Raw genomic sequence first — 19,280 nt, forward strand, 5'->3', positions numbered from 1 at the left:
GGCAAGGAATATAAGGTGCAGAGTCTTATACTGTGTGTAAGCAGTGGGAGGTGTGAAAATAATTCAAGGCCTAAGTCAAGGAGCCCTGCACCTTATGGAAGACAGTGGGGACAGTGAAGAGCAGCAGGTTCAGGAGGGGTGGGAGGGATCCAATCCAGGGTATGGGGGAGAGGTGAGCTTTGGGAGTGACAAGCTGTCCACATTCCCTTGAGAACGAAATAAAGAAAAGTTTAAATAATTGACTCAGAAGTGAATTTAAGGAGGAAATCCTTTATTTTTTTAAACAGGTTTAATTCACTTTACTTTTCTGGTATAAAAGCTATGTGGTGACCACAGTTGGAGCCTGGGTCCTCTGCAGGGAGGTTCTAGTTTGGGTCTTTTTGAGATGGTCAGTGAATTCCTGATAGGGAGACTTGGTGAAAGTGGTCTGTCTCTGTAGAGGCTTAGGGATACAGCTGTAGGTTTGGAGATGACATCAAAAGCAACTTTGGTGGAGTTGCCAGGGAGCATTCTAGCCATCCTCAGTACCGTCTGCAGCAGCTTCTTGGGTATAGGGGCCTAGATGATGCCAGTGCCCCTGGGGGTGAGGATGAGAAGCACCTGCGTAGAGCCACAGCGGATAGTCACCTTGCAAGGGACGGTTAGGGCTTGCTGATCTTGTGTCCCCAGTAGCCTCGTCACACGGGGTGATGAAGAGCCTGGCCTGGATGATAGCCCTGAGGATGGCAGTGGCTACCTCCATGGAGTGCTTAACACCCAGACCAGCAGGTCTGTAGTAAACCTCGGTGGTGACAAATGCCTTAAACCTGGTCCACTGGCCAGCACAGGTCTGCTTTTGCATGGGCATAATCTTCAAAACCTTGAGGGACATACCTGAAAAAAGTTAGTGATCTCAGATTCTGTAAAGGGCAAGGAGAAGAACGAGATCTCCTCCAGGGACTTTACTTCATATCCTTGACCAGGCAGCTCAGTTTGATGACAGGGACCCACTTCTTGTCCTTTGCCATGCCTCCACGGAGCCCTTTCCGTAGCACCTGCCCATGATCCACTGTTATGTGTTCTCTCGGAGAAGAAATGCAGAATTCTTCAAATCAGGTGCTTTCTCCTCTTGTACCTTAAATCGGAGCCAACGTTGAGTATACACCAGCAGCATAGGCTTGGTAGCAGTTGCTTTTTACTGTGTTTAGGTAGTTTGAACTGATGAGCAGAACAAAGAAGGAAATGTCATCTGTGTATTGTTTCATTCTGGTTTTTGTGAATGTCCTTATTCATTTCAGACTAATATTATAGGTATATCTGGGAGATAGCGCTTAAAATACTCGTGAAAAATATATGTGCAAGTTGATATTTTATACTACTGTATCATTCAGTTTCAAAGAAGAAGCTCTAGTCATTTGAAGATGCAATTGAGCAGGCACAATCTGTTCAAATATTCAAAATTAGATGTATTTTATAAGCTTTGAAAAGATCTTTTCAGTAAAATGACGTCATTTTTTGCTGGCTCCTATAAAATTGGCTTGTCCTTTGTCAGCAGAATGACTGGAGTTCTGCTTCCTGTTCATAAAGCTAAACTTTTTTATCCTGAAAATTGTATTGCCAGGCATAGCCTGTAGGATACTTTTCATTGCAAGAAACAGGAAACACAACCAGAAATGGCTTAAAAAATGAGAAGAATTGTTAATTACATAATGAGAAACCTGGATGAAAGACAGTTCTATTGTCAGTTAATTCAACAAAGTTTTCAAAATCAAGGTTCTTTTCATCTTTCTCCTCTTAGTTAATATTGGGTTGACTTTTGTCCTCAGACTTGTCCCCTAATGATTAAAAAGACACTGTTACTCCAGACCAGTTAAATGAGAATCACTGTGGGGAAGTGAGGAAGTCCAGTCATTAGTCCATTTAAAAGTTCCCAGATGATTCTATCCTGCAGCTTGCTAGGACCCAGAACAGAGTTACACCAAATAAGGTTAACCCTGGGGATTATAATCCCAGCTACTGTGAAGTATATGGCCATTTGATAGCTGAAGAAAACAGGAGTTCTTTTAGCAAGGAATAATGGAGAAGAATTAGGCCAATATTATCTGCCATGCTACAGATGATTTATTTAAAGTGTAAAAAACAATATATTTTGAATTCATGTTTGATCATTATTATCACTTAAAAAAGCTATGTAAATTGTTCCTACCCCTTGAAGGTACTGTCTCTGAAGAGACAGATCTTCAGATAGACATTTTATTAACCCAGTGAACTACAAAGAAAATGTTTCAGCTAGGAAGGAAGCAGGAGTATTAAAGCATACTTTCTGGCATTTGGTGTTTAGATAAATATCCATCTTTTAAGTAAATATAAAGTAATGATCTATGTTGCCTTATCTAAGGATTGTAGTCGACTCTTGATCAATCAGAATTGAGTCTCTTCTTCATGGGTTATATAACGTGTGCTCTTTGTTGTGGCTCTCTTGTTTTTTAATTTTCAGATGCATTCTACCTCTGCCAACATGTGCCAGAACAGAATTTGTTATTATCCCTTCTAAACTTTGTGTTGCTTAATGACGTTACCATTTTCCAGCCAAGACATTTCACTTGTATTCGTATAGCATCTCTGGCAAGCATGTTTTCTCTTCTTTCTTGCTCACAGACATTCTGCCACTTGAGAGTCTCCTTTGCTTTTGACTCCGAAATACCATCTTAAAAGGTCCTCACTCTCCTTCCCTTTGCTCCCCATGTTTTTCAGTCTCTCTGTTTTAGTCTATCCATAATAGTGCTTCTGGGGTTATCATCCTAAAGTTTAGATTGGATCATGTTTTTACATTGCCCTATCTACCACTTATCTACAGAATAAAAATTCAGTGTGTTAGATTGTCTTTTCCAAGATAGTCATAAAAATATTTCCCATTTCACACACTCTGCTTTATACTGTGACGTTGATACTCCTCCCATGAAGAGGTGGGGTCTGTGTCCCTTCACTAGAATCTGGGCAGGCTTCTGACTGTGGTGGAAGAGACACTAATGTGACCACCTAGACTAGGTCATAAAGAGTGATAGGGCTTCTGCCTGTACCTTTGGGATACTTAGTATTGGAACCGAAGTCACCATGATGTGAGTGAGAGCCCAGCCAAAACCTTCCCTGCAGCCCTTGCTAAGCTTCCAGCTCCCACCATCTTCCTGCCCTGTGAGTGATCTTAGAAGTGGATCCTTCCCCCAGTTAAGCCACCCAAGCTGACCTTTGTGGAGCAGGACTGAGCCATCTCTGCCAAGTTTGCCTATATTGGAAAATCATGGGGGGAAAAAAAAAGGTTACTTGCATTTAAAGTGACTAGATTTTTCTTTTTAAAATCAGCTTTGATGAAGTATAAGGTACATAAATTTCAATAATGTTCAGTATACAATTCAATGAATTTTGACAAATTTTTGCAGTCTTTTCACAGTAACACAATCAAAATAGAACAGTTACATCACTTTACAAAGTTCTCTTGTATACCTTTGCATTCAGTCTTCTGTCACTATCCTTAGTCCCTGGTAACCGCTGATCTGCTTTCTATTATTAGAGTTTTGCCTTTTGCAGAATGGAAAATTTGTTTCTGTGCTAGTTTTTGGCTGTTATAAATATACCTGTTATGAATAGTCAAGTATAAGTCTTTTTGTAGACCTCAGTTTTCACTAGTAAAGAGTGGAATTGCTGGGTTATATGGTAGTACATGCTTAATTTTTTTAACTGCCTGTTTTCCAAAGTAGTTTTTCCAGCAATGTATGAGAGTTTTAGTTGCCCTGTGTTTTTGCTAGTTCTTGCTGTCTTTTTTTTTTTAAGTTCAGCCATTCTCATGGGTGTAAAGGCATCTTATTGCTGTTTCAATTTGCATAGCCCTAATGACTAGTCGTGTTGACATCCTTTGTGTGTTTGCTATTTCTATATCTTATTTGATAAAGTATCTATTCAAGTCATTCTGCCATGTAAAAAAAGATTGGATTGTTTATCTCTTTAATACTTAGTTTTAAGATTTTTTATATATTTGGGATATGTTTCCTATCAGATATATAGTTTGTAAATATTTCCTCCTGTTCTGTGGGTTGTCTTTTCACTTTCTTGATGGTGTCCTTTGAAGCACAAAGTTTATAATTTTCGTCAAAGTACATTTTATCAGTTTTTTATTTTGTGGTTCATGTCTTTTGTGTTTTATCTAAAAAAACAAACAAACAAACAAAAACTTTGCCTAAACAAGGTCACAAAGATTTTTCTTCTGTGTTTTCTTCTAAAAGCTTTATATTTTTAGCTCTTGCATCTAGGGTTATGACCCATTTTGAGTTAATTTTTGCATATGGTGTGGGGGAAGTTTCAAAGTTCATTTGTATATTTTCAACAACATTTGTTAAAAAGACCATCTTTTTCTCATTGAAATATCTTGGCACCTTTCTTGAAAATCAGTTGACCATATTCATATGGGTTTGTTTCTGGAGTATGTGTTCTGTTCCCTTGATTATCTGTCTATCCTTGTGCCAATATTATACTCTCTTGATTACTGTAGCTTTATAGTCAACCTTGAAATCAATTAGTGTTAAGTTTTCCAACATTTGTTCTTTTTTCAAAGATGTTCTAACTGTTCCAGGTTCTTTGCATTTCCATATAGATTTTATAATAAGCTTTTAATTACTATGAAAAGGTTTGCTAGAATGGGGATTGGATTGAATATTGATTAATTTACTGACAGTAACATCTTTAAAATAGTATTTTTTCTCATTTTGCATATCCATTTACTTAGTTCTTTTAGCAGTGTTTAGTAGTTTTCAGTGTATAAGTTTTGCACACGTTTTGTTAAATTTATTCTTTGCACTAATGGTGGCATTCCAGATAGGGTTCAGTTACTAAAGAACACTCAAAGGGTCCAGAATTAGAAATTTATTGCAGGGAAAGGATTCAGTATAGCAACAGGATTAGAACATGAAGGATATGTGTTGCAGCCAGAGGTTCCCTCACTGCAAGAGCTTTAGAAGGGCTAGGCATGACCCCTGACTGTCCTCTTTGTTGATCATATGGACACACTTTTTCTCTCAGATCAGGTGCCACTGATGTGTGCACAGAACCATGTAGCCCCTAATGGAGTCTAGGCTGGTACTCCTTATACTCTGCTGGTCATGTAGGCATAGTCTTTCTCATAACCAGCCCCAAAGGTAGAGCCCTCTGTGGTGTTTCACTAAGACCAGATGCAAATCATCAAATCTCACTTATCAATAAACATTGTTGACAGTCTGATACAAACTACCCTGAAACTTACCTTAAACCCATCAGTACAAAGCAACACTATCAAGCCATACATTTCATGTCTTGACAGGGATCAGCACCATACAGGTACATTTTTACTTTAGCAGAACAACTCGGGCTAATTCCAGGTGTGCTGCAGTTGACTCACATCCCTAAATTTCTCTTTGGTCCTGTTATAATTGGTATTTAAAAAAATTTCTATTTCTAATGTGTATTGCTTTTATATGTAAATAAAACATGCTTTTTGTATATTGACCTTATATCCTGTGACCTTGCTAACTCACTTATTACTTTTAGTAGCTTTTTGTAGATTTCCTAGGAATTTTTACATTGAAAGTCTTGCAGTCTTTGAATAAGGGTAGTGTTTCTTCATTCTTACCAATCTGCTTTTATTTCTTTTTCTTGCCTTGTTGCATTGGCTAAGAACTCTAGTACAACGTTGACTAAAAGTGATGACAGCATTATTTCTGATTTTAGAGATAAAACATTCAGTATCTCAGCATTAAGTAGGATGTCGTCTCTAGGATTTTTATAGATATTATTTATCAAGTTGAAGGATTTCCTTTTCCTTTTATTCCCAGTTTTTATCTTGAATGGATATTGAATTTTGTCAAATACCTTTTTTGCTTTCATTAAGACAATCATTTGGTTCCTTTGGTGGTGGCAGGGGTATGTTAGTCTGTTAATATGGTGAACTTGTATTGATTTTTGAATGTTAAACCAGCTTTGCATTCCTGGAATAGATCTCTCATGACCATGATTGTTTTTATATATTGCTTTGTTCAATTTGCAAATATCCTGTTAAGGATTTTTAGTTCTGGGTTTATGAGAAACATTGGTCTTTAGTTTTCTTTTTTTGTAATACCTTGGTCTAATTTGGGTATTAGGGTAATGCTTGACTCACAGAATGATTTGGAGCCTGTTTCTTCTTCCGTATTTTGCACAAGTTTATGCAGCATTGTTATCTATTTCTTACATGTTTGGTATAACTCACCAGTGAAGCCATCTGGACTTACGAATTTTCTTTGTGGGTAGGTTTTTAAAGTACGAATTCTTTTTCTCTAATAAATATAGGACTATTCAGTTTATCTGTTTTTTTCTTGGATGACCTTCAGTAGTTTGTATCTTTCAAGAAATTTGTCCATTCCATTTAAGTTACTGAATTTGTTGATATAGAATTCTTAGTAATATTGTCTTAGTCTTTTAATGTCTGTATGATTTGTAGTGATGTTCTCTCTTTCATTCTTGATATTGTGAATTGTGTTTACTCTCTTTTCTCCTTGTCAATTTTACTGACCTTTCAAAGAGCTCGTTTTGGGTTTATTGATTTTCAATAAAGACATTGTTTTTATGTTTTTTGTTTTATGATGGCAGAACTATCCTTATTCCTCATAACCTTTATAGTACAGATCCCTTCTGTTCTAATTGAATGTGTACTTGTGTTTTACCCCTTCACCTCCCAGGTGAATATGCTTTTTGGGACAACTGTTGTTATTCATCTTTGTCATTTTGACAGAATCTTAATTTAAATTGGACTCAGTAATAGAGAATAAAGATCTTGGAAGTTAGCATAAGTTGATTTAGTGTTCTGGTAACTGCCTCATACAGAATTCAATAGTAAGTTAAAACAAAAAGGCATAGAGAGAATTCTCATTATTTGGATGGAAAATTTAGCCTTTTTTAAATAAAAAATTGTCTCTATAATGTGTTTTAAATATTTACATTTTTATTATGATTCACATGCTTTAGGTAATTCTGGTCTCATTTTCTTTTGGTATATAAAAGGGGAAGGGCTCTTTTAGTACATTTATCTGATTTAGAGCTTTCTTTTAACCTCACTTCAAGTCTTTCTCGCATGCTGCAGTGGAGATGAATGCAAAGGAATCCATACTAGGATTTAACAGAATAAACAAATGATTTCTATTATGAAAAGAGCCACTCTAGGAAATAAAGCTCTATCTAGTAAATATGGGCTTACTTAGTACATTTAGCATGTGACTGGAGTTACCACAATTTTGTTTATAAAATCTTTCAGAATTTCATCTATCATCATAATTTGTAAAGAGAGTTGTATCATTATCACAGCAGCTCAAATTCTGGAATACTTCCATTGTGCTTGGCCAACAGCGAGTAACAGAACAGTGGTTATTTGCTGACCTTTTCAGATATTTTTAGATGAAGAAAGGTGTAAATAAATAAAGCAATTCTTTGATTCCTGATAAATGGCCTGGAGGCTGATCTTGTGCAGTTTACTGTACAAGATCTGCTTGCTCAGCCACTCCTTAATAAAGATCCCAAGGGAGCAGACTGAGGCTACATCCTTCCTCTTACCCATGCTAGAAATCTTAGCAACTTCATCTTTGAACTGATCCCTAAAATTGTTATTTCTTTCAATTTTTCTAAACAGTTTTTCTTGACTCCCTCCTTCCAGCTCTCATTTCCATCTGATATATTTTAATATATTGATGTCATTTTAATCTTGCTAAAAACATTGCAATTATATCATTCTTTTGCCCCCAAACTTTCACAGAATAAAATACTCTAAACTCTTCATCCCCAGTAAATGATTTACTTGGTTTCACTGCCTTGGGACATGGACTCATCCTCAGTTATTCACCATTTCATTCTCAATTTTTAAAAATATTTTAGTAATATTTTAAAACACACATGAAATTTCCCATCTTAACTGCTTTCAAGTATACAGTTCAGTATTGTTAAGTATATTCACACTGTTGTGCAACCAGTCTCCAAAACTTTTTCATATTGCAAAACTGAAACTATTTATTAAATAGTAACACCACTTTTTCTCATCCCTCCAGCCCTTGGCAACCATCATTATACTTTGTTTCTATGAATTTGACTAATCTAGATTTCTCATATAAGTCGAATAATACAATATTTGTCTTTTTGAGACTGGCTTATTTCACTTAGCATAATGTCTTTAAATTCATCCATGTTGAAGCATGTGTCAAAGTTTCCTTCCTTTTTAAGGCTGAATATCAGATCCCTTTTTAAGAGCAGGATTTTTTATGGGAAGGGGATTGAAGATGTTAGAATATTAAATATGTGAGAAGAATTACTATAGTTAGAAGGTAGGCTGGTGGGGGGAACATTGTGGGGCTTCTGAAAGTTTCAACTTTGCTTACCCTACTTGTGTAGGGTAGCAGAATATGCCACCCCCAAATATTCCACTGGGGCATAAGGATTATTCTGAGTCAAAGGCACATAAACAGCAGATGCAAGAAGGCCATTCTGACCTTTCTTTTTCTTCTTGAAAGCAAGAGGTAAACTCTCATGTAAAAGGTGCCTTCTGGGTACCAGGTGAAAGGAAAACATTCTTACCACTAGAGATGGGGAATAGAAGCTGGGAACAATTTATACAAACAAACCTTGTTACTAATCCTTATCTTCCTAGTCACTTTTCCACAATTAACTGCTCTAGCCCAAACCCTTTGTCTTGTTACGTCTTCACAATTTACGCCTCTTTATCCAACCACACATATAAGCTTTTGGCCCTAACTGCTTCTTTGGGTTTTTATTTTCCTTATGAAGGCTTTCAGATACACAAAAAAATTACTAAATAAAATTTGTGTGCTTCTCTCCTGTGTCTTGTGTCAGTCTAATTCTTAGGCCCATCTGGGAGAGGGTAGAGGAGAAATTTTATCACCCCCTCTCCCCCCAGTCTTGTTTCCCATTAACTGAGTTTCCTGTAGGTATTAGTAGTGCCTGGGTTTTTGTAATTTTTTTAATTTAAGTAAAATCCCATCTCAGACCAAGTTTATTTCTAATTAATAGACATACTGATTCAATAATGTATCTGCTGTCTTAGGAATCACCTTTTCTTTGCAGTCTTTGCGATTCATGTTTTTTGTTTTTGTTCTTTCACTGAAGATCTGCTAAAATTAATGTTAATGTCTTTTTGGACTCATGATAACCCAGATGACCTGAAAAATAAGTTGTTTCTTTGGAGTTCTCTTAGTCGTTGGTAAGTGTGTGCATGACAAAGTTTACTTTTCTTGTTATATAATAAAACAGTCTTCAATGTAAAAAAGTTCAGTTCAATTTGGACAGAAATTTTTTTTTCTACTTACTGTGTAGCAAATATGATAGTCTTCTGAAAGGATTAGTTCTTGGCCTCCTTGAACCAGAACCACCTAAGAAGTTTTTTGGGACAAATCTGATCACTTTATACCTCCAGAGTATGCCCCTGTCTTTTTCTATATGTGAATTCCAGAATCTTCAGCTACTAAGTGTTTTACAGTCTGGTGCAAAACTAAGTCCATGTCCTATTTCTTGTCAGACTCCAATTCTCTCCCTTCTCACTTTCATCCCTGCCTTCATCTCAATGAAATGACTTAGAATTCTCCAAATGTGGCATACCTTTTCCTTGGCCTAGCAAATAAGATTCTCCCTGCTTGGGATACCCAATTCTTGTTTCTCTGTATCTGGTGAAATCTCCCTATTTGATGGAAGCCTTTGTCTGCCAGGGTTTCCTTTTTTTTTTTTAAATGAATGAATGAATGAATTAATTAAGCTGCGTTGACCCTTCGTTTCTGCACACGGTGCTTTCTCTGGTTGCGGCGAGCGGGGGCTATTCTTTATTGCAATGCACGGGCTTCTCATTGCGGTGGCTTCTGTTACGGAGCATGGGCTCTAGGCGCATGGGCTTCAGTAGTTGTGGTGCACAGGGTCAGTAGTTGTGACGCATGGGCTTAGTTGCTCCGTGGCATGTGGGATCTTCCCTCACCAGGGCTTGAACCCGTGTCCCTTGCATTGGCAGGCGAATTCTTAACGACTGTGCCACCAGGGAAGTCTCTCTGCCTGGGTTTCTTATCTGAACCTCAGAACTCAGTGATTTGAATGACTGTTTCTCAGTTTTTTTAAAGATGGTGTATGAAAAAAAATAAAGATGATGTATGAATATTATCATTCTAGACGTATAAGAACAAAGTTAATTTATTACCTTCAATGGATACTTTAGGGCATTAGGAATTAATTTTCTTTTGAGATCCCTACTAAAAAAGATGTAGTCTGAGTTTGTTTCCTTCTATTGCCCTTGCACAAATTTTGTACTCCTTTGGAACATTTGTCATATTAGAATTATTTGTTTGTATATTATATATTATTTTTTGTCAGCTTTTCCATTTAGGCTGGACATCTAGAGAACAGTCTGTCTTATTTATTCTCACACCCCAGTACGCGGCACCATGCCTGATATAGTGTTGATGTTCAGTAAATTTTAGTGAATATAGATAGATACAGATGCTGAGGATTATATTGACTTCCTTAAAGTAGTTTAGCTTCATTTTTTTTAGCATGACTATACTCCACGTTCTTCATTCCCTTTTCAAACTTATTTTTCTATTTGCTTTCTTTCTTAAATGAGCACCTTAATATTTGCTACCCTATTCTCTACTTGTCTATATATCACACTTCAGCAATTTTCTTGTTCCTTGTGGATGCTCTGCCTGCTTAAATAGAGCGAAGTGCTCCTATTGGTATGGATTTTTGGAATCTCTAGTGTCAGATTTATAAGAAATTAAACTCATTGATTAATTGACAGCTACACGGAAAATTGTATGAGATGATGCTTTTGCCTAATTTTATTTGAATAATAATGTTGCTTTTGTAGTATTTATAATTTGTGTTATCTATTTCCATTTTCTCTGTTGATAATTTTCACTATACATTATTATACTTACCCTTTGAGTGTTTGCTCTATGAATTGATTTCTCATCCAGATGGTAATTTCCCTCCATTCTTTTTGCACCCCTATCTGTCCAGTATGTAGAGATGGAAATAGATACTGGTTGTTATTTGATGTCATTTTGTCAAGTATATGCTACGTTCATCAAGAACAAAAGAGTTAATCCTTCGAATTGGCAGAACCACAGACAATGCTGAGGTATCAATTCTCTCTCAGACTCTGGAGGATAATGACAGTACAGCTTCTCTTCATGGAAAAGACCCTGTAGTTGTTAGATTATGGACTTTGGAATGTCAGAATGGGTTCTTTGCCAGAGTGTGATTGTTTCAGTTTTTGTCAAGCAAATATTAAACTAGACCATAGTTTTCTAACAATATTAGAATAAAACAAAAAATTTGTCTTCATGTCTCCTTACCTGCCTAGCCTATGAAGATTGATAGGACGCATTCACTATTTTGTTAACTGCTGTAGAATCAGCAGTAGGTTTCTGTTGTGTTGTGTTGTCTTTCTCCTCTCCTTAAAGCTTGAGATAAGTGTGCTTTTTTGAGGTTGATTAGAAATATGTTTTCAAAGTGTCTGAATTGGTGAAATGTTAAACCATTCCAAGATTGGAAGTAGCTTGGCATGTTTGGAGAAAACCACATCGCTAGTGGATTAAGATGTCAGAAGACCTGTGAATCCTGACTATATTCTGTTCTGTTTCCTGAATTTGTTCTTAACTTCTTATAGCCTCAGTTTTCTCTTGTTGTGAAAATCAAATGAAAACATACACAGTAATATTTATATAGACTGTATGGAACAAATGTGAAGTGACATTACTTTCTGTGTTTGGTTGATAGGGTATTACTAAGCCAGCTCCCATTTTCTCCTGCTTGAATACATTCTCCATATTCTTCTTGCCCCGTTATAATGCATCCAACCTTGAAAACCCTCTTCCTCATGAAAAATTTGAGTATTTTTTAAAATGTGCTAGACACTGATAAATAAAAACATAACTAGTAAATAGCAAAGTTAGAATTCAAATCCAGGTCCTTTTTACCCCTGAGCTTGTGCCATTAACCGATATATGCTATCAACTATCAACATTCTTTTATCGTCATTAATGTTAGAATGGTGATCTTGAGAATCTTATTATTCAAAGATAACTGTTAATTAAAAGGGAGCTATAGGAAGCTTGACAAAGAAAATTATAGAAATTCTCAACATGACACTGTTCTAGTAGGTGTATTTGTAGTCAAAACAAACAAATAAAAAAATAGAATCAGTGTGAACTGAGTACTGTGTGGCCTGTTGTGGCTCATGAAGTGGAACCCATCACTTCTCTGTTCAGAAAACGCAGAAATGTGTGTGGGTAAGTCTGGAACATCCAAATAATCGTGCATTAATGTGATTTAAAATTTACTAAATGCAATAATACTGTTACTCGAAAGATGCCAGGTTTTTTTTTTAATTCTTTAAAGCAATCTTTCAAAATTTTTTTGAATTTTATTTATTTTTTTATACAGCAGGTTCTTATTAGTTATCCATTTTATACATATTAGTGTATATATGCCAATCCCAACCTCCCAATTCATCACATTTCATCATTTGAATTTCTTTCAAATTTTTATTAATCCATTTTTATTTATGTACCAGAAGAAGTATCTGATTTCTTGTACAAAGTTTATGTTTACAAGACAGCAGCATTTTATTTCTCTTCAGGGAGATGTCATTCTCTCAAGTCTGGTTCTGTATTGCTTAGAATAAGTTGTTTTTCTTTTGTAATTTTCTGAAACCTTACGAGATTTTTAAAAAGATAATTAAAAGATCCCTAGAGTTAGTTGCTTACATTGCATGGAAAGAGACAGGTATGTGCTTTTAATTTTTATATGTGCACGTTAGTGAAAATTACCCCTCCCCCCTCATTAACAAGGTGAATTTTTGAATGAGAAAGTGCTAACTTAGGATACTTGTTTCATGAATTTATCTTTCCAGGCTTGAAATTTAATTATATCACTCCCTCAGATTTAGATATAAATACAGCTCCTAAGTACTGTCAGCAGAAGCTACCTATAAAACTGATGTCCGTATAATTTTTATAAATCCAAATTTTAAGAAAAAGTAAAAAATATAGTTCTTAGAAAAGCCAATCAGATTTAAATTTATTCTATAGAACTGATACTCTGCTATTACAGACACATGCGGTCTCCACCAACCTTTTCTTTTTCCTTTGGCTGTTTATTTCAGTTTCCTCTGCTTTTTCTTTCTTTCTTTTCAAACAAATGAGTCTTTGCCAGCAGCATTCTTTCAATCTATCCAATTTGCTTCAATATTGAAAGTTTTTCTGCTTCCTTTGTTACTCAGGGTGATTTCCATCCAGATGAATAATATTACCCAGGAGCAGTATTTTAGAACCTTTAAGGATCTGTTTTTCTTTATCATTGCCGTTCACATTATATCTGTGAGGCATATATTATGTAAATAAAAGTTATATTTTGAAGTCATATAAAATATACTTAATATATATTTTTATATACTCATTCTTTTATATTTTTAGGTAAGTAAATTTCAGATATTAATTTCAGCAGAAAGTTTTTGATTTCAAATGATCTTTTGCTTATAAAGTAATTTCTAGGTAATAGAAACTGAGAGATAAAGCAAATGCTCATGTGTTGGAAATAAATATCTTTGGTTGTTGCCCCTGGACTGTGTTTTCCTTTTGCTAACCTGTGAGGATCACATGAAATAATTGCATTTGGGGGATATTTTCTCACTTTTGAGTTCTGTAGCTTCTCATCTCTTTTTAGAGTAAGGCATTGCTAATGGGTCTCTTTTCAAGGCAATTTCTATCTTTTCTCACTTGTGAGCCTTTTTTTTTTGCCTGCTTTACCACAGAATTGAAATATAAGTTGGCCAAAAAGATCAAACTCTCACAGTTAATTCAGTAGGCATTTATTGAGGGCATTGTATGTTGTGTTAAGTCCAAGTACATCAAATAAATAAAAATGAAATCAAATTAGCGAGCTGTTCTAAGGCAGTGCATTAGTTTTCTATTGCTGCATAACAAATTTCCACAAATTTAGCAGCTTAAAACAATATACATTTATTATCTCGTGTGTTTTTGTGGCTCTGGAGTCTGGGCACAGTTTAGCTGGTTCTCTGCTCAGGGTCTCACAAGGCTGCAGTCAAGGTATTGGCCAGTCTACATTCTCATCTAGGGACCTGAATGGAGAAGAATCCTATTCTGGGCTCATTCAAGTTGTTGGCAGAATTTCTTTGGCAGCTGTATGATGTAGGCCCCAGATTTTGGTTGGCCATTGGCTGGGTGGTGATCACCCTTAGTTCCTAGAGGCTGCCCACAGCTCCTTCCATGTGGGCTTCTCCAGTGTGGCTGCTTACCTCATTAAGCCTGCAAGGGGAGTTGTAGCTCCAGTCTGCTGGTAAGATGGAGGCTTATATAATGTAACACAATCATAGGAGTGATATCTCCTTACCTTTGCCATATTCTGTTGACTAGAAGAAAGTCATAGGTCCTGCTTACGCTGAAGGAGACGGGATTACACAAAGGCATGAACACCAGAAGGTGGGATCATGGAGAGTCACTTTCGGATCATTCTGCCGCAGGCAAGATGGAAATAAATGGGTGATAAGTAAACCTTGAGTAATTAAAAATGGTACATTTTATTGCTTATATATATTATGTTCATGCTGGGATTAGATTAGACAGTGTTGAAGCTGGGCCATTACTGTGATTGGCACTTTGTTGAAGCATGGTTTCTACCTTGACGAGACTGTGTGCAAGCTAAGGATGAGGTCTATCTCACGAAGCCCTGTAGTCTGTGTGCCCTAGCATTCCAAAGACATACCTACATATATTTGAGCCTCCATAGTAGAGGCCAGCATTTCTTTCTCTCCACATTTTATTCATTAAGATTTCAGAATTGTCATCAAACTTTTAATATAGTTAGTTGCTTTTGTTTAAAGTAGCAAACAATGCAGACATAAATGATAAGTTTCTTATTAGGCTGAATAAAAATCTCATTAAAATAATCATTTAGACATATATAGTGGATAATTTTTTTTAGATTTATATGTTCTCGGGAAGCAGCAATATGTTATATTTTTAGATTTCATAATAACGTTAGGGTTTCTTTTTTTGCTTCAACTTATTCAGCTGTTTAAACAGGTAATGAGATTAGTTCCATTGAATTTTTTCACCTTTTCTTATTTTTCCTCCTACTTAATATTAGGCTTTGTTTTACATTGCTCAGTTGATATCATGAATTTAATGACTTAGAACAGTGGCCTTTAATTTTGGCTATAGATTAAAATAAAAGATATCAAATTTCTCAGTGTCCTGCCTCTGCAACCTCAGTTTATTTATGCCAATATGAGCTGCTTTAATTTTAAAGTTTTCTGGATTAAATTCACATTTTAAAAATATTTTTATTCTTGGGAAATATACCAATTTAATAGTGAAAGTTAATATTTGTAGATATTATTGAAAGTTAAATATGTAGAATAAATCATAGTCTTTTAAAAATGTTTATACATTTTTCTTTTTTTTTTAAATTGAAGTATACATGATAAGAATTCTGTTTATACATAAAAAAAAACTTTTTTATTAAGAAGAACTGCAGGGCTTCCCCGGTGGCGCAGTGGTTGAGAGTCTGCCTGCCAATGCAGGGGACACGGGTTCGTGCCCCAGTCCAGGAAGATCCCACATGCCGCAGAGCGGCTAGGCCCGTGAGCCATGGCCACTGAGCCTGTGCTCCGCAACGGGAGAGGTCACAACAGTGAGAGGCCCGTGCACTGCAAAAAAAAAAAAAAAAAAAAGCAAAAGAAGAACTGCAACAACAAGAAAAAGTGGGTGGAAGGGACTTGAATAGATATATCTTTTCCCCTGGCTGTATTCTTTTGATCTTGTTTTATAACATGAGTTATGAGAGCAGTGATGACAACCTATGTGGAGAAGAGTAGGATGTACTGTACCCAGTTGCATTTATAGATGATTTGTAAGTTTGGCTTGGAGGGCTGGTGTGTGTGTGTGTGTGTGTGTGTGTGTGTGTGTTTTGGGGGGCGATAAGGGAGGAGAGGTTGATTGAGAAGGGGAGATGATGTTCTGGGTTGTGCTTTCATTGTTTAGAATTGACTGATGTGGACCACATCTCTAAAATGGGGACACTAAGCTCCAATTAAAGTATAAACTTCTTAAGTATAAACTTTCACTTTTCCATGGAATTTGTGCTTTGTCTTATTTTGCATTTTTTCCACACTTGAGTGATAATGCATGCACGTGTGTGCGTGTGTGCACACACACACACACAAATGCATGGCTAGATGCTCTGGGGATTTTAACAACCACCAACCCCTGATCCCCACCTCCCTCAAAGACACATACCACACACTTGCCATTCCTCCTTTACCCTGCTGTGTATTTTTTCCCATAGCACTTATACCTTCCAGTCATTATTCTTTGTCTGTGTCCAATGGACTGTAATATCCAAGGGAGATGTTTTTGTACATTTTGTTCACTTCTACAAAAAAGGTGAACAAAATATATTTTACAAGATATTTTTGTCTGTTCACCTTCTACAAGAGATCACTAGATTTTGTTGTCTAAGTCAGTAGTTGGTCACTTGATATACTATGTAAGTTATGTTGCCATCTTTTTCGTACTCAGTGTTGTGCCAGTGTGGTGTATGTCTATGTTGGGATGGTGGCGGTGGCTGTGGTTATATATACTTTCAACCTGTCACACCTCACATGATTATACTGTGATTATATTGTGGAGATAGGTAGTATGTGTAAAAATTAGCAAATGATACAAGACCTTATAAAATTAAGCGCTAAATTATATGGTAGTAGGAATTGATCAAAGATCATCCTGTTGGATTGGGCAAGAGACAGCTTCATGGCATAGGTGGACCTTGCACTGGACTTTTAAAATTATAGAGGGTGGGCTTCCCTGGTGGCGCAGTGGTTGAGGGTCCGCCTGCCGATGCAGGGGACACGGGTTCGTGCCCCAGTCCAGGAAGATCCCACATGCCGCGGAGCGGCTGGACCCGTGAGCCATGGCCGCTGAGCCTGCGTGTCCGGAGCCTGTGCTCTGCAATGGGAGAGGCGACAACAGTGAGAGGCCCGCGTACCACAAAAAACAGAAACAAAAACAAAAATAAAATTATAGAGGGTAAGGAAGGATATTCTAGGAAAGGAGCCCTTATGCTGCCTCCTTGCTGAACTTTCTCTGAATTTACCCCCATCCTTTAGGATTTATTTTTAAAAAGGAAACACACTCAAACGTTATTCACCATCTTCTACCATGATCTGGCATATAGCACATAATTAAATTTAAATATTATAATGTCATTATTTGTATACTGTTTTTTACTCAAAACAAAACAAAAAAATGTCTTAGACATATTATTGATGTTACCTTAGAGATATTTGCTAAAAAGCAAGCAGAGAGAATGTGTTTTCTCTTTCAGTGAGGGGGAAAGAATCCTCAGAAGACAGTATGGATCTATTTAGCACCCAGTTATATTTTCTCATTAACTGCCCACCAGTTTCCCATTGCCTTTATGCCCTAGAAATGACAAGTGATCCTACTGAATTTTAGTTAGCTAGGACTAATAGAGCAAAGGCTACTTCTGGAAGGGAAATTGACTATAAATGTGATAAAGAGAGAGCCAGTAATTAATAAGATGGGCAATTTTTGATACACATTTGCTGTACTTTTTCTATATATTTTAATTGTATATATGTAGAAGATCCTCATGTTTTTTGATAATGTTCACTTATCCTAAAATTTTTATACTGATACTAGTTAAAGGTAAGCATGTTACTATGTTCCTGTTTTTCTTCTAGTAAAATCATTGATCATTTTGCAGTAATGGCTGCAACCAATCTGCTCATTAATTTCCTTGTTGCAAGAGGCTTTGCCTAACACACTAGATACAATTTGAGGAATGGACAACAAAATCAATAAATAAGATATTTTCCAAAATCCAGTTATCTTTCAGGGTTTATTAAGCAAATCACTAATACACAGATATTATGCCTTTGAAATGAGGTTTGCCACATAGCATCATCAAATCTTGCTGTGTTTGATATCCTATGTAGCCAATTAATTAGCCACCTTTGCTTTCAGTTGATTTTTGCTTTTCAAAAGTAAATTCCCTAGATATTCTTTTTATAGTGTTATATCTCTCAAAAAACTGCACGTGAATGAGAATTTTAGTATGCTTCATTTTTGATGAAATAGACATGTAAGCTCATTACTTACATTGATTTATAAGTACATGATAATAGTCAACACTGAGTTACATTTTTGTAGTTCTTAGGTATTACCACCCTTTATCTACTTGTATATGTTTTTCAGTAACTGTTGACTAAATGGATTATAGCATGTGTGAAAAGATGTAAAATGAATATTTCTAAAATTATAATAATGAAAAGTCATAAAAATGCCATGAGCAAACATTTACTCTGTTTATGAACAGATTTCCCAAGTTCTTAAGTTGTTATAAAATTCATAATATATGTTTTTGAAAACAGACAACCAGCCAAAACCATATGTATTTTCTTCCTTACTGATATAGAATATATTTGAGTGTGTATTTCTCTTCATTTAAAAATAAACTATAGAATAAATTCCCAGAAGTGAAATTACTAAGTCAAAGGGTCCATAAGTTTAAATTTTTGATAGATACTGTAAACTGGGCTATTTCACATTTCTGTTTGTAACACATGATACCACTTTTTCTCGTAACGCAGCATCTTTTGAAATATTTGATCTTTCCCAATTACACAGGAGATAAATGGTATCTCTGTGAAGTTTTCATTTACGTTTCTCATATCATGAGTGAGCCATTTGTATTGCATTTTCTGGGAACTATCCATATCTTTTGCCTTACTGGGAGGTTGATCTTTTTTCTTACTCTTTGTATTAGCTCTTTATATTGGGAAAATTTGACCATTGCTTGGATCTAATGAATTAATTGCAAGTAGTTTGCTTTTTCTGTTGTTCTTGGTTTGTTTTTGTTTTCCAGATGAGACTATCTTTTGTTTTTCTGACTTTGGATCATGTTTTAAAAATTTTTTATGTAGTTGAATTTGCCAGTTTGGTCTTTTGTGACTTCTAAGTTTCATGTCAAAGTTGAAAAGAACCTTCACTGCTCTAAGGTTATAAAAGACTTCTCCAAGCACTTATTCCAGTACTTTTATGGTTTAATTTTGTGCATATAAGTTTTTGATCCACTTGGAATATATTCTTTTGTAAGGTGTGAAGTGTGGAAAAAATAAACTGTATTTTTTCTAGATAGCTATTTTGTTCTAA

The 19,280-nt window shown here is 35.8% G+C and overlaps 1 protein-coding gene and 1 pseudogene across 3 annotated transcripts in view; one reads left to right on the top strand and one right to left on the bottom strand.

The window, feature by feature from the left end:
* The window catches only part of DDX10 (DEAD-box helicase 10), a 288,455-nt gene that overhangs the window by 132,788 nt on the left and 136,387 nt on the right, over positions 1 to 19,280 (top strand). The window lies entirely within an intron of this gene.
* Positions 320 to 5,280, bottom strand: LOC132525927 (small ribosomal subunit protein uS5-like; annotated as a pseudogene).

Source organism: Lagenorhynchus albirostris, chromosome 9 (genome assembly GCF_949774975.1).
Source record: "Lagenorhynchus albirostris chromosome 9, mLagAlb1.1, whole genome shotgun sequence".
NCBI classification, from domain to species: domain Eukaryota; kingdom Metazoa; phylum Chordata; class Mammalia; order Artiodactyla; family Delphinidae; genus Lagenorhynchus; species Lagenorhynchus albirostris.